Below are 14,508 nucleotides of genomic sequence, written 5' to 3' on the forward strand. Positions count from 1 at the left end.
GCTACAGGAAAGGAGCGAGCAGGTGTGCCGATGAGGAGAATCTCAATCTTATTGGCATTAAGGCAGAGGTCACTGGCGGCACACCACTCCTGGATAGCAGACAGACAGTCAGAGATGAGGGAAGGAGAGGAGGAGGCCGAGGGTAGCCTGAAAATGGGCTAGGTGTCATCTGCATGGCACTGAAAGTTGGGGTAGAGAGCAGCGATGTGGTGGTCAAGGAGTCTCCGGTATTGGTTGAACTTCCAGGGAGAGAGGTTAGACCCCTGGGGGGCACCTAAGGTACAGAAAAAGATAGCAGAGAGGAAGGACCCAAGTTGGACTTCGGAGGGTCGGTCCGAGAGGAAAGAAGTCAGCCACGCCAGAGCCTGACCAGTGATACCCAGGTTATCACAGAGACGGTTGAGCAGGATAGCATGGTTGACAGTGTCAAAGGCAGAAGAGAGATCAAGCAGGGTGAGAACACAAGGGGTGTTCGAATCAAGGTTGAAGAGCAGGTCTTCACGGATGTTCAGGAGAGCACTTTCTGTGCTTCTGGCAGCTCTGAAGCCAGACTGATGGTCATGAAGACAACCAACAAATTAAATGCGGAGATTAAGCGGTGAGATGGCCAGTTTCTCCAGGAGCTTGCCTAGGAAAGGAGTGATGGAGATTGGGTGTTAGTTAGCCGGGCAGGAGGGGTCGGCAGAGGGTTTCTTAAGAAGAGGGTGCACAAGGGAGTGCTTCAGGGGGGATGGGAAGAATCCAGTGGCGAAGGAGTGATTGCAGAAATCAGCCAGGGCCGGAGCCAGGGAGTCGATGTGGTCCTTGATAGTTTTTGGAGGAACAGGGGTGAACCTGTTTCGACGAGACCTTCATAGATCTGACTTGTCTAGAGACCTTGTCTGCGGAGAACAGGGGAAAGGCAGAGAAGGATGGAGGAGAGGTGGCTGCAGAAGGGCCAGAGGAAGAGCAGGGAGTAGAGGGGGGGAGGGGATAGGAGGAGAGTGAGGACAGGATGTCCGGAGTTTTAGAGATGAAGTGTGAAGCCGTGCCGTGCAGAGGGCCTGGAAAGGGACAGGAGAGGTAGAGACTGCAGCATGATTGGCCAATTCCTTGCAGATTTTAAAGAGTTCAGCTGAGTTGTTAGATGCCTCAGAGAGGCGGGCTTGGATATGAGCTCTCTTCTTGGTTAGGACAGAGAACCGGTATTGCCTTTGGAGGAGGCGGCAGGCCAGTTTGTCAGAGGATGTACATGAAGCACACCATTTCCTCTCGGCCACCATGCACTTGCATTTAGGGTGACAAGGTCTGAGTCGTACCAGGAGTTGCACTTGGCTTCGGGCTTCAGGCGGATTCTCATGACAGGGGCCAGGATATCAAGAGTATCAGATACAGCAGAGTGGAGCGTGGAGAGGGCTGTGTCAGGGTGGGAGTCAGCCAAAGGGGGAGAGGGGTGAGAAGGTGGCAGCGAAAGCCTCAACGGATACACTCTTCATGGGACGGATGACCGAGAAGGTGGTTGGCAGTGATGGAAGTGGCTTGGCCTGAGGGTTAGGGAGGGTGAGGTGAGAGGTGAGGAGAAAGTGATCACTCCAGGAGAGAGGAGTGGTGAGAGGGACAGAAAGGGGAAGGTCTGAGGAGATCAGAAAGTCCAGAGTGTGCCCTGCAGAGTGGGTTGGGCCAGAGGGGAGAATAGTGAGTGAGAGAGAGTCACAGAGTTTGTGAAAGAGTCCAGAGGGAGGACAGGAGGCATCCAGGTGGATGTTGAAGTCTCCAAGAAGGAGGAGTTGAGTGGTTGAGGCCAGGAGTGAGGCGGAGAGGTCCGCCCACTCATAGAGGAAGGACGAGATCTGACCAGGTGGCCAATAGATAGTAGCCACAGTAAAGGAATGGCCAGGAGAGAGAGCAAGCCTGCAGACGAGGCATTCAAAAGAGGAGTAGGCCTGCATAGGAGTGACAGAGGGAGGAATCCACTTGGGGACGATCAGGGCTACACAGCCTCCAGAGCGGTTGGACCTGGGCGCAGAGAGGATCTTGTAGCCATCAGGTAGGAGCATGTCAAAGCTAGTGACAGAGCTGCCCGTGAACCATGTCTCGGTGAGACCGAGGACATCGAGGTCAAGTTCTTCCAAAAGGCGGCAGATGTCAGAGGAGTGTTTGACAGCAGAGTGAGAGTTTAGAGTGCATGTGTGTGTGATGATGCTTGTGGAATGTTCCTGTGGAGCATGAAGTGTTGGGACACCTGGGGTTCTACAAGTTACAGTTAAGGACTTGGAGCTGGGCAGGGAACCAGGGTGGAGGCCTATTACCATCTCTCCTACTTACCACCTATTCTATGGAACTTAAGAAGCGAATAAAGCCTGTTTCCATTTGTACTTACCTGTGTCAGCCTGGTTCTTGCTCCTTGTTGTTACTAGCCCAGGGCAGATCCTGCAGGAGGCAGGATACTTCAGTTGCCATCCTTGAAGGACTTCGGGGAGGGGTACAGATCAGAAGTACACCGTTCAGAGGTGTAGAAGGAACCCAAGAGGGGGCAGAGAGAGAAGCAGAAGGCAAGGTAGCCAAGGAGGAGGCAGAAAGGGGAGGCTAGGTAGCCACGGAAGCGGGAGAGGGGAGAGCGGGAGAAGAAAGGAAATTGATGAAGCACGGGAAGCATCTATCAAAGAGGTGAAGGTTGGCCTGAGGGCCTTGGACCAAGACGGTCCCATTTGAGTAAACATTAATGACGACCTTGGAGGAATGGAATGAGGCCAGGAGGGTGTCCCAACGGGTACCACCATTAATGGGTGAAGAGGAGAAAGGAGGGAGCACAGAGACCATATGAGGGGTCCATAGCTCTGGCGAAGGAACGACAAAGAGGATGTCAGTGAGAATTTCCTTGGAGGAGGTACTGGTGTAGGTGTCAGCAATAGGGAGGCCTGGGTTGGAGACCAGGGTGTCCTTTTTAAACTTCTTCCTACCATATTTAGTGAGGAGAGCAGGATAGTCAATAGAGAAGTAGTTAGAAAGATAGGAGAGACAGAGAGCACCATAGAGTAGGTGGGAGAGGAGAGAGGGAGACACTAGAATAGGCAGACAAAACAGCGAGAGGCAAGCAAGTTGAGCAATAGGCAGGACGAAGACGCTCAGGATTAAGAGCTCACAAAAGGCACAATTTAAGACAGGAGAGGGTTGATGGCTGGCAGCTGGCTTCCCCTGCTGAAACCTGCAGACACTGTAGGGAGCCGTCCTTTGCCTAGGGCCCTTAGCCTAGGGGCTGCCGGGCAGAGGCTGCCCAGGGAAGGTCAGTGACAATGGAGGGGAGGCCAATCAGGGGGATGGGCGGCTTAGGAGGTGGGCGGGAAGGAGGGAAACAAGCGGGAGGGAGGAAGGGAAACAGGGGACATGGGCGGCAAGATTGCATACAAAATTACAGGCAGAAATAAGCACACAACCAGATCAAAGCCCACGAGTGCAGTGGTGTAATTCAAATTCGGTGGCGCTGCACTCACCCGCTCAGCCAAGGTCGGAAATGGCGAGCGTGGTGAGCAGCGCACCCAAACCCCAGCACAATAGGCCCAGTGGACCAATCGGGGACACGGGCGGGTTAGGAGGCGGGCGGGAAGGAGGGACACAAGCGGGAGGGAGGAAGGGAAACTGCGGACACAGGCGGCCAGATTGTAAACAAAATTACAGGCAGAAATAAGGCAGAAATAAGCACGTAACCAGATCAAAGCCCACGAGGGCAGCGGTATAGATAGTCTTGTCTTGGCTTTGAAGTGCCCTGGCATCTTGGAACAGATCCCTTCAAAGCATCAGTGGTACCCTGGGGGAGTATTCGGCCCAAACTGGTGACTCGTCACCAACTTGTTTGTGTGTTGAACCTGGAAGCAGCAAGGCCATAAGCAGAGAGGCCATACATTTTGGCATCATCAAGTAAACATCTTTTCCGGCAAGATCATCAGTAAATCGGTGTCATCGGCAATATAACCGTGCCAAAGGCAACATGGTCCATGGAGAGATTGTAGCAGCCCACACTTCAGTGTTGAGAATGCACTCAGGAACGCCTGCACTGATGCAACCACCTTTGGTCATCGCATCTCTGTTGAGATAATATCATGCCTGATAGAACAGTCTGTCTGCTTATACCCATTCCATTGGTGACATCATGGGTGGTAGCATCACCAGTGGTGCCAACCCATTCAGATAGGGAGGATAGCTCACGGGCAAATTGCTCACCTCGGAAGCAAGAGCAACACAAGTTCAATCCCCGGGTCCACGCTTAGAAACTTTTGGGTATTAAGCGCGTTATAAATAACCAATTACAATTACAAGATAGCACAATGAGTTAAGTACTTGCCGCTGAGATCTGAACTAAATCTACATGTGAAAGAGGTGAATCCCGGCTTGGCATTCTAAGGTTGATCAATTGAGTGTAGTTAAATTCGGTAATATTAACACCTGTCATTAACAACAATCTGAAAAACAGTGACAGCAAGAAGTCTTTGGAAAACAAGTTATTAATATTATTACTACCGATTTCACCCGTTAGTCTGGCCCGTCATTAGTAAAGACATCCATAAGGACACTTTCACCAGTATTGAAACAGTATCTTCTTGGTGGGATGCCCTGTTGCTGTGCCTTTTTGAGCAACCCCTCCTGTTGGGAGTTGCTGTGGGGTTATGGTTGAGTTATTGGGAACAGTGGGAGCAAAGCAAAGGTTGATATTCCGCCGGGTGCGCGCGCAGTGGGCGTTCGGCTTTTTCTTGGGTGCTCCCGCTGACCGGCCGGGACTAGCCGCCTGGTGAAGGGGCAAGAGCTGGCGATATAGATGTCAGGAGATGCAGTGTGCTTGAATTTTGTGTGATGCATCTTAGGGGAAGAAAGGGAGCATGCGGAGGGGCTAGTGTAGGGCTGTGTGGCTTTTGGCTACGATAGGAGGTTGAGAGGTAGATTTTAGTCACAGGTTAAAGTTGCATAACACAGCATGTGTGCTGGCTTGTGAAAGATGCTAGTGGTGACGATGGCAGTTGTGTTGTCTCTAGAGCCTTTAATTAGATAATAATAGGCCTTTACATGTCTGTGGAGTTTTGCAGAAAAATGAGGGGGCAGGCCGGGAAGCCCATTACTGCGTATAGGTTTGTCTGTACAAGTTTCCACCACGTGTTGTAGATCAACAGATCAGGGCCATTGGCGGAGCACTGGCGTCAGCTAGATGAGGATTATTATTGCTTGTGAGGGGTATCTAGTATATCCATCGATGGACTTTGCATCGAATTCATTTGCATTGAGGGATTTGCATCGAAAAAAATGCATCGAATGCATGTTTTTTAGGGGTAAAGGGTTAAAAAAAAATGGGGGTTTTAAAGGGTTTTAAACAAAAACCCATTTAAAAAAAATGTAAATGCATTCGATGCAAATTTTTTCAATGCTAAAAATTTGATGCAAATGTCCCTCAATGCAAAAAAATTGATGGAAAGACCATAAACCCTTGTAAGGGGTGGGGTGTGCAATGTAGAAGGATATTTGCTGTTTGTGACCAGTTGATCACCCTTTTGAAGAGGCCAAGCCATGTGTGAGGCGTGTGTTTGAATTTCCAGTAGATTCTGGTGGCCGCCCTGTGCCTGTTGCAGCAGGTGGGTCAGGGTAGGGAGTGGCTCTGGTCTGTGTCCATGTTTCCCTGGGTCTATGTGATTGGCTGGTGGGAAACAGTTGCCTTTGTGCCGGTTGCATGAGGCAGGAAGTGGGTAGCGTTGGAAGTGAAAGCATGGATGAGCGATTGCTTGGTTACCGTAGTGCTTGTGGTGGTGGTGGTGGTTGTCTTGGCTGGTTTGTTTACAGGTTCAGTCCCTCTGGATACTGTCAGGTGTGATTATATGTCATTAATGATGTCCTCGGAGGGGGTGGTTCTACATCAGTATTGTCCAATGTTGTGAGATGCTGCCTTCGGTGACCTCATCAATAGTGCGACAAGGTCATCAGCGGCGGGACTGCGCCAACAGTGTGGCCAGTCTCTGAACGACCCAAAAAGGACATTAACATAAGATTAGGGCAGTCTAGCAGTGAGACAATACATTACAAGGGCGGCTATACACAGATAAGTCATATCAGGTTAGGGTGCAATAAGTCAACCGTGAAGACCCTAAAATGCATCAAGAGATAATGAAAAGGGCAGCATGTGTGTGATATAAAACACAATAGCCGAACACATTGCAGCAATTATTTTCCTATGGGATTGCACCATTATAAACCGCTTCTGTGAATCAGGCCCTATGGGCCTATTCGAGAGTTGAGAATGCCAGCATACACCTCGTATTCTTAAATCATCTCTACTCAGGCACGCGCTGAATACTGTGTGCCTCTGGCTCTTGACCGCACACGAGTAAGGCCACATATTTCCATCCCAAAGAAAGCCACAAAATAGGCATGTTCAAGAGGCCGATGTATTCATTCAGAAATGCCCACGACTTAAGTTGAGGAAACGAGGAATGATTGCACGACGGCCTCCTCCATTTCGGCTGTTTGCGGAATAAAAAAAATACTTTGCTCCTTTCTATTGCCTCCAAGCCCAATCCGGATACGAGCCGAGGTTGCCAGGATTCGAAACGAGATATTCACGGGCTAGACCGCATTAAGCTCTTCTTACCATACCCGCCTCATTAGGCGTTCGCTCTGCCGGAAATATTTCAATACAGCGTTTTAGGTCCGACAGGTGTGCACCTTTTATACTCTGTCGGCAACATTATAGGAAACGCCACTTGGGCCATTTCTTCTAATGTTGGCCATCTCGGGTTATTTTTCAGGTGTTCATAATGAATCGCCTGCGAGGCAATTGCGCAGCTGTCGTGTGCCTGTTCTTAGATTGGGAAAGCCCACGTGAATAACATTTGCATATTTCTCTTGGAAATCTTTCTGCTTCCTGTGACGTCATTAACATCTATTCATCACTTCCTGTGGAGTCAGTCTCCAAGGTTGTCCCCCCACCCCCTTTTGTTTAGAAGCCCTGTAAATATCAACTTTGTTTCATTCAGTAGGGTACTAGCCGATGTAGTGTCCACAAGCTGGTTTCTCTGCGGCCTTCTGCGGGCAGTGGGACACTGAACAGGAACGTTACGACTACGATTGTAAGAACCTCATGAGCTCGCCAAGTCTGTGTTTGTCTCAAGAACAGGCAAGCAGAGGAAAGGACTCATGCGTGTAATTACTGTGGCACACTGAGCATTTGGCGGAGGTACAGAGAGCCCAGTGGGTGTGATGGGCGGGTGCACGGCAGCCGGGTGATGGATTCTACCATTATCACACATAGGTGGATAAGATGGCACTCAGACCCCTGTTAGGTCAAAGACATCCAGGAAAAGGCCTGCATGGGGGCATAGCTACAGTTGGCAGCGAAAAACGGATAGTGATGATGGATACAGCGGGCAGAGGGGTTGGCTTCAAACCAAAATGGTTTCTCTGAGGTTTGGATGTATAAATACGTTAGGAATTTATGAGCATATGTTACGTGACTGCGTTTCTCATTGACGATCGCAGGCCTAAACTGGCATAGACAGGGCCTGATTTTGGCTGTTCTAAGAACGATATTGATTTTTATTTAATTATAAAAAGTATTGACTTTGGGGCAGGAACATTGTCACATTGGGGATATGGTGTTGAATTTCATCCCAAGGATCATTCGGGTGCAAATGACCTGTGAATACCTGAACATATTAGCTTAATTATTATTCTCTGATCTGGATTTCATTATTTTGTGCTGGGGGAAAGGGTGTTTGAACGTTGGTAGGCCTCTGATAAAGTTGCAGGACTCCAGTTAAACATAGGGGTTCAAGTGTTTTATTGAGGCGATAGTGCTCGGCAACGCGGGCTGTTTCTGCCAGCAATTGGAAGAATTAACAGCCTGAATAAAGCAAGATCCTTCAAGGAGGGTTAAGGGCCATTTCCATCCCCTATAGCTATTAGCTCCCCCTGTGGTGTGAATGGTCTTTTTGATAAAAAGAAATGCGTCACTTAGAGAGCTCTTGTGTCAAAATAGACAAAAAACTGCAAAGAAGATGGCCACCCTGAAAATGGTGCTGGGCGCACAATGCAGAGTCTCTTCTCTATTTCCATGGCTGCCTGGGACTACAAGTGAGGCACAGCACAACGTGAAGAGACTGATAATGGGGAAATGGAATGGAGCGGTAGAGTGAGGCCGAAGCAGACTGGTGGGAGGCAATAGGGTGAGCTGGGGCGATGAAGAGAGGTCCAGGTGAATGGGCGGTGCGTTTGCAGGCAGCAGCTTTCTCAGAATGTAGGGCATTTATTACCGGTGGCAGCCCATGAGCCGAGCGACTTGATTGGTTGTGCAGGGTGTCCAGGGTGCTAATGACAAGCATTGGGATAGATTTTAACACATAAAGGCCTGCTAAAACGTGATCTTTTCACTGCTGTCTTATAATGGCCATTGCTGGTGGAACACACTCGAAACACATGCATTTGTGGTTGTCATGGTTTCTCCTTGAAGTTGGATTTGTTGCCGTGCGTTGCCTTTATAAACTCGATAAGCCCCAAAAGGGAGCTGGAAAAGTCTCTAGCAGTAACAGCTTCAAAGCACCTCTTTTGTATTTCAGGGAAATGTGGTTTTTAAAGTTAGAAGTCATTAAATGTGGCGTCACCAGATCTTCAAGACGAAAACATGGGCGGGCAACAACATAAAAGAAGGACTAGCCCACTACCCTCTCTTCTCCTCACACTCCAACCCCACCCCCATCCCAATCCCTCACTCTCATCATACACATCGTGCAGTTTCGTCTGTTGGTAAAGGTAAAAGCATGTAAATAACAAGCATGATATATTTTAAGCAATACGGATTTAATTATGTTTTTTAATGTTATATGGTTATTTTAATTTTTGTATTTTATTAGGTTTATAGTTAAATACAGAACTTTTATCCTATTACACTATTACAACACACCTGCAAGAACTGCTACAAAGCTGTAGTTACCCAACCATTCACGATTTTACAAGAGATCTGTACTAAGCCAACCGACTGAGTTATTACAACACAACTGTGCTTTGCGATGTCTGCAGTGTCGGGAAGGGGACAGGGAAGGCCGTCGGGGTTCCAGCCCCTCTCAAACGCCCCATACTTGTTGGGGGTGCCTGGGTCACCAGGCCTCCACCCGGTCTGCCTCCAGGCAGCGGGTGGACCAGAGGGAGCACCCTCCAGCATCCGGATCACAGGATGCTATATTACGCTTGAGGCGGACCGCACGGGGCACCCCACGGCCTCCGCAGCTCCGGGGCACCGGAACTGCAAACCCAGCAGCTGCGGTCCTGGGGGCACCGAGGCCGGGGCACCATAATCGCCGTGGTCACATGGCAGCAACAATCATCATGGCGGTGTTGCCCAGCAGGGACACCGTCTTCATGCCGGGCCACGTGACACAGGAGTCTGTTCTGGATCGACTGACGAGCCGTAAACGGCTCGTTCTTTTTATTAACTTGGTCACATGGTTGCCACCATGTGACCACACACAGATCCTTGGGAGGTACCATGTTCCCCAGGAGGGGTGACATGCAACACTCCTCCTTTTTCATAACAACAAAACAAACTGCAAGATTACAGCACACTGCACACAATAACACTACGATTATAACTCCCACTAGTGTTCACACTCTTGGGGCCCCTGGTTGTCCACAGGGTGACGGTCTGGGTTGGTGAGTTACACTGGTGACACATTATCATTCCACATCCAGGCACGCCCTTTATTAACCTGGGCGAGGGGCTCTTGCACCCCTGACACAACACCATCACTCATACCTGGCATCCCCCCAAATACAATACTACAGTGTCACCCAATATTTCGGCCGGGCCAGTCTAGGCCTGAGGGTCACTAGTCCAACTTCCATCAAGAACTTCTTCGGGACAGTTCATGATTCACGGACGGGTAAGGCTGCACCCGAGGGTGCCAGGGCCCGCCTCAGCCCCGTCTCTAGACAGTGGAACACAATTGTGGCTGGATGCTGGCGGCCAGATGATAGTTCAGGGCCGGCAAAGCCGCACCTGGGGGTACCAGAGGCCACATCGGCCTAGTCCGTAACTTGTGGGCACACCTTGTGACAGGATGCTGGTGATAGCCAGATGATTGCACTATTCAGGGGCCGGAAACGCCGCACTTGGGAGCATCAGGGGCCACCTCGCCCTTGTTAAGGGATGGTGTAGGCTCACCGTTGGAGGGAACTGGTGGCGGGATGACACGCAACTCCTTTCACACCACCACCCCCCCTCCCAAGGGCTACTGACAGGGAGACACGGGTAACCTGGCCACATTGCCTACTCTGCTCCCTCTGGCATGGGAGAGCACATCAGCACTCACAAAAGCTTCAACCCACACTTACTGGTCCCCTTCATTCACCACCCATCGTCCTCGGATCAGGGCATATCACTGCTGTTTCCTGACTGGGAACTCCCAAACCTTGGAGCACCTTGGACCCGGGATCTCTAATTGCCCCCCACATCCCATTCTGATTCAGCACTGAGGGAGCATGAGCACCCCTTGTGGAGCCGCTACCCTCTTGGGGCAGAGGCGCTGGGAGGGCACCTGTGCCCCATGGCACCCACTTGATGATATGATGACCTCCTTCTTCCATATTGAGTTGGTTGACCTGCAGGGCTGCATGAGTGACTGACCCTGTTACACCCCAGTTTGTTTCACCCCCTTGGTGCCCTGGGTGGCTTGGGCACCGTGGGTGCATCGAGGGGCCAGTTCCATTACTCATCCACTCATGCCCCTTCTTGTCACGGCTGCCGGCCAAGATGTTCAATGGCCATGCCCCCTCCACTCGGGAATGTGCAGCTCTTTGTTTTGTTATGCCGCGCATGGGAACGCCGCCACCGGCTGATTTTTGTTTTTTCTGTACACCGCCGCATGGCAGGTGATCATGGGCCATGCCCAGCTCCTTTGTTCCTTTCTCGCGGACGCAGGCCTCCGTTTCCTTCGAACGTGACCTTTTTTTTTTTTGCATCGCGGGCCCAGATGGTGTTGGGCTTGCCTTATATATGGGTGCCGCCTCAGCTGTTTGGCTGCCCCTGCACCTCTTCGGTGCCGCGGCCTACACCGCTGGTCATTTTCTAGTTTTTCACCGCTGCAGGCCCGGCCACTGTGGGGTCTCCGACGGCAGCACCACAGCAATCCGTGCCGCAGCCCGCCAGGGCCACCTGTCATGTGCTCCCGACTAGAGTGCGATGTTGTCTGCCATCTCCCCCCATGGCGGCAGATACCGCAGGGGGTTGCCGCAGGCTGTCTGCCTCCCTCGGCATGGCGGTGATGCATGTTTCCTCCTCCTCACGACCGCATGCTGGCTCCCTCCTCATGGCCGAACCATTTACTTCCCCCATGCCAGGCAAAGCCACATAGAATTGTCGGCTGACTTCCTCCCTGGCCACACGAGCACCCTCCTCGCAGAGGGCCGTTGCCAGGCAGGGTCGCAGGCAGTGCTCTCCTCTCATTTCGCAGCGGATGCCGCCTCCTCCCTGGACCACCCCAGAGCTTCCTCCTGAAATTGGCTATGCCGCTGCTATCAGGGCCGCCCAGTTGTACGGCGGCCCCCTGCAGAGACACCAGGCACAGTTTACAGCCTTTCTTCCTTCGGCGACGGCCAACACCACTACCTGTGCCATGTGGGCACCAGGCAGCCTGTGTAAAGGTACACGGGGCCCTGGACCATCCTTGTCACCATTTTTGGGGGTGCCTGGGTCACCAGGCCTCCACCCGCTATGCCTCCAGGCAGCGGGCGGACTAGAGGGAGCACCCTCCAGCACCCGGATCACCGGATGCTATATTACGCTTCAGGTGGACCGCGAGGGGCACCCTGCGGCCTCCACAGCTCCGGGGCACCGGAACTGCAAACCTATCAGCCCCGGTCCTGGGGGCACCCAGGCCGGGGCACCGCAATCGCTGTGGTCACACGGCAGCAACAATTATCTTGGGCGGTGTTGCCCAGCAGGGGCACCGTCTTCATGCCGGGCCACGTGGTGGGCCCTAGGCACGCTGCGCTGCACCAGTATGGTGCACAAAGACACAGAAATCAGTTCTGGATTGACTGACGAGCCGGAAACGGCTTGTTGTTTTTATTAACTTGGTCACATGGTTGCCACCATGTGACCACACACAGATCCTTGGCAGGTACCATGTTCCCCAGGAGGGGTGACATGCAACAATACCCAGAAGGATAACCACAAGGTCTCCTGGGCTCACTGACGACTCAGACCTTCAGCAGCCCACACAGACAATAATGAGGAAGCCTCCCCCAAAAACCACTCCTGGAAGGTGAGGGGCGGTAATTCGTTTAACAACCTCCAGCCAGTAGCTACTACTCACAAACCAGAAATGGGAGGTGTTAAGGGAAACGCTAGGATTCCGCATTCCCCCAACCCCCAGGCCAGGACTCCTCCCCCACCCACCACTCAGGCACATCTTGATTTCCTACCACAATTCAGGATTCGGCAATCACTCGGGAAGATCACTGGAGCGCCACGAGGTGGTGTAAGTGGCAGAGGTGCGCTTTACAAATACCAGGCAAGCAAAATTACAGAATGCAAATCTCCCACTGTGGTGTCACAGCATTAGGACTGGGGCTACATGGAGTTTATGGAGGGGGCAGGAGTTGCAAAGTGGATGATGTGTGGAGGTTTAAGAGCAAACATTAGTGGTTTGTATACCACTTCCACCTTTTTCAGGTGCCAGTGCTTTTTGTGTCCACCTATGAGGGATTTTATGGCCTTCTTCCCCTGTGTTTTTGAGGTGCCCTTTACTGTGCCTGCTGTTATACACTCCCTTTCCAGACCCCCCTGGCTCCTCTTGTTGACATGGTATCGAGGGCCTCCTCCCTTTCCTTCCTACCTGTGACTTAAACACGCCTGTCCTGGCCAAGGGTAGACTGGGAACCAAAAGAGGCCCTGGAAATAATGTTCAAAGTGTCCTTACACATTTTCAGCATGCCCAACCCTTTTCCTATGAGAACATGTGGAAATAAAATAAGTCACCACACAAAAGAGGCCCGGGGTGTGGAGGCCTACTGGGAAATCTCCAGAGATCCCTATAGTCAGCCCACCCCTGGTCCTAGCCCTCCGAGCCCTGTGCTCACCACTCCATGCCCACCCTGTAGGTGCCTGCACCGATTACCCTAATGGCACCCATCTCAGAAGTAGACCGGCCCACGTGGCCACCTCATCATCCCCTCTGCTCCCCCACCAGCATTGTTACTTTCTTGACCCCGCCCTTTCCTCTCTTCCTGTCTCTGCGTCCTTGGTCCTTGGTCCTTGGTCCTGTTGCCATCTCACACAGATTTCGGATTGTTGACTATAAGGGAAGTACGGCAACACCCGTGCGTGAGGGCGCCATTGAAAGGCGTAAGATATCTTTTTTTGGGTGTGTGTTGAGGTTGTTTTGGGGACTATGGAAATTAGGGGTGTATCAGTCTGGCCACGGACCTAATGCCTGACAAACTGTGTTGTTCGCCTGGGAAGCAAAAGTTCCAGGGGTACGCCCACTCGGCACAGCACCTGTACACCTTAAAATTAAAGAAAGTAGAAATGGGGGCCCGGATACAGAGGTTCATGGCGTCCAGCGCCCAGAGCACTGCCCTTGGGGAAATCAATGGCGGGTGTAGCCCGAGCCAGGGAGCACTCCTTCACCACCCAGGCCAGGGACAGTCCCCTTGGCAACCACCACCCCCAACCAGCAGGCCAGCCAGACAGGGAGGTGCTCTGCATCTGAAAAATACAATGTCTGTTGACAGGAAATGGGCGACACCCCGAATGTCTACCTTTTTAATTTGGACACTGAGGCCACAGGGGATTTTATAGGGATCCAATGGGGACACCACTTAACTTATTATGAACCCCTCAATACGTTCTTATACCCACTCCCTCTTCTAAAATTCCCCTGGCGGGAGTTCCCTCTTAATGGGGTTCTGTTTCTTCAGCCCAGGCTTCTTGGGGGGGTGGGTCACAGGGAGACTCATACGGTGACACTGACGCAACAGCCCCCTGCCTAATCCCTGAAACCGCCCATTGATGCAGGCCAGGACCGCACCCCTACGCAGAGTCAGGCAGGCTGCCACCTCCTTCCGCTGCCTCACGCCAGGGCCCAGACCCCCTCTGCAGTCTTATCCCTCTTTCTCCATTATATGTACACTACGCATATAACCTACTAAATATATCCCATAAAAGCCCCTACATAACATTTACCCACTTAACATTTATTGTTCACTTAAATACATACACAAACGTACAACAGACAAACACTGATAGACAAACGTTTAATACATTCAGTCACAATATGGGTGACTGCTGCAGTCAGTCACTCCCTTAGAGTACCTTCTTGGGTCTGTTCTTTGGTGAAGATCCCCAATGGCTTTACATCTGGAGGCTGGGGGGAAGAGTCTGTCTCTGCTGGAATTTGGGCATGGCCCCCACATCTTCTTTCTTCTGGGTGGCCCTGTCCAACACTTGGGGGCACCCAAACGCACACCACAGCCTGCGCTTAAAATGGTCTCTGGGTAGCC

At 51.7% G+C, this 14,508-nt stretch overlaps 1 protein-coding gene across 2 annotated transcripts in view; it reads right to left on the minus strand.

Annotated features, from left to right (window-relative positions):
• MGAT3 (beta-1,4-mannosyl-glycoprotein 4-beta-N-acetylglucosaminyltransferase) overlaps window positions 1-14,508 on the minus strand; it is a 259,794-nt gene that overhangs the window by 128,568 nt on the left and 116,718 nt on the right. The gene's annotated exons all lie outside the window — the stretch shown is intronic.

Source organism: Ambystoma mexicanum, chromosome 3q, assembly GCF_040938575.1.
Source record: "Ambystoma mexicanum isolate Mex_15411 chromosome 3q, UKY_AmexF1_1, whole genome shotgun sequence".
Classification (NCBI taxonomy): Eukaryota; Metazoa; Chordata; class Amphibia; order Caudata; family Ambystomatidae; genus Ambystoma; species Ambystoma mexicanum.